The 1,500-nt window shown below is 53.1% G+C and overlaps 1 pseudogene; it reads left to right on the forward strand.

Moving 5' to 3' along the window:
- Window positions 1–314: 314 nt before the first annotated feature.
- Window positions 315–1,233, forward strand: LOC147816239 (small subunit ribosomal RNA; annotated as a pseudogene; the record flags this gene model as incomplete).
- Window positions 1,234–1,500: the final 267 nt, after the last annotated feature.

Consider the following 1,500-nt stretch of genomic DNA (forward strand, 5'->3'; position numbering starts at 1 on the left):
CGGCTATTCAGTAGCAGCTCGGACAGTAGTTTGTAGCCGCGAGGAGACTGAACAGTGATGGAAGCATTTACGAGGTTTTCTGCAGTTTGTTCCGGCGCGAGCACGACTCTCGACGGCAGAGCACTCTCGCGTCCAGGCGTTGACGCCAAGGGGGACGCAGTGAGTCTCGAACCGACTAGAGGAAGAAGGCTCTAGTTCGATCTGTGCGAACGGGGACCCGGCCGTCATGCCGGGTCCGGCGCCCTCGCCAGCCGGGGGCATCACCACCTCTGAGATTCGAAGCGCCGCTTCGAACGCTCGCTGAACGTGAAAGTAACCTGGTTGGTCCTGCCAGTAGTCATATGCTTGTATCAAAGAAGGAGGGAAAGTCTGCTGCGGCCGCAGCAGTAACTCCAGCTCCAAAAGCGTATATTGAAGTTGTTGCTGTTAAAAAGCTCATAGTTGGATCTTAGTTCAAGACGGGTGGTCCACCCTCCGGTGGTCACTGCCAGTTCTGAGCATTGCCGCCGAAATTGTCCGATGATCTTTACCGGTTGTCGTTCGGTTTCGGCAATTTTACTTTGAAATAATTAGAGTGCTCAAAGTATGCATGACGCATAAATAATGGTGCATGGAATAATGGAATAGGACCTCGGTTCTATTTTGTTGGTTTTCGGAGCACGAGGTAATGATTAAGAGGGACAGACGGGGGCATTCGTATTGCGACGCTAGAGGTGAAATTCTTGGACCGTCGCAAGACGAACTACTGCGAAAGCATTTGCCAAGAATGTTTCCATTAATCAAGAACGAAAGTTAGAGGTTCAAAGGCGATCACATACCGCCCTAGTTCTAACCATAAACGATGCCAGCCACCGATTCGGCTGTGTTCCTCAAATGACACGCCGGGCAGCTTCCGGGAAACCAAAGCTTTTTGGTTCCGGGGGAAGTATGGTTGCAAAGCTGAAACTTAAAGGAATTGACGGAAGGGCATCACTGGAATAATGGTAAATATCTCACTTGAACGAGGAATTCCCAGTAAGCACGAGTCATCAGCTCGTGTTGATTACGTCCCTGCCCTTTGTGCAAACCGCCCGTCGCAACATCCGATGGAATGATTTAGTGAGGTCCTCGGACTGGCGCTCTGGCTGACCTCCGGGTCGAGCCGGCGTGCCGGAAAGTGGATCGAACTTGGTCATTTAGAGGAAGTTAACGCGTAACAAGGTTTCCGTAGGTGAACCAGCGGAAGGACAATTGAAGATGGGTGCCAGTAGGCTCCGACATCGGCCTACGCCCGGGGATCCTTCACTGGCGATCCCCGCCTCGAACGCAACTGTCAGTGCCGTGTGGGCGTGCCTGTTTCCCAGCCCTTCGACCTGGGGAAGAGGGAGGTCCTTTGCTGGGCTAGGCTTGAAGAGGGGGCTCGACCTGAGAGAGCTCCCCGCCCCGTTGGTGCCGATGCATTTTCCCCCTTCTCGGAGGAAAACTCTTGATTCAAAACTCTCGAACGCAAAACGGCTCTAG

The sequence above is a fragment of the Parasteatoda tepidariorum genome, chromosome 2, assembly GCF_982258835.1.
Source record: "Parasteatoda tepidariorum strain Cologne lab strain chromosome 2, Ptep-v5.0, whole genome shotgun sequence".
In the NCBI taxonomy this organism is placed as follows: domain Eukaryota; kingdom Metazoa; phylum Arthropoda; class Arachnida; order Araneae; family Theridiidae; genus Parasteatoda; species Parasteatoda tepidariorum.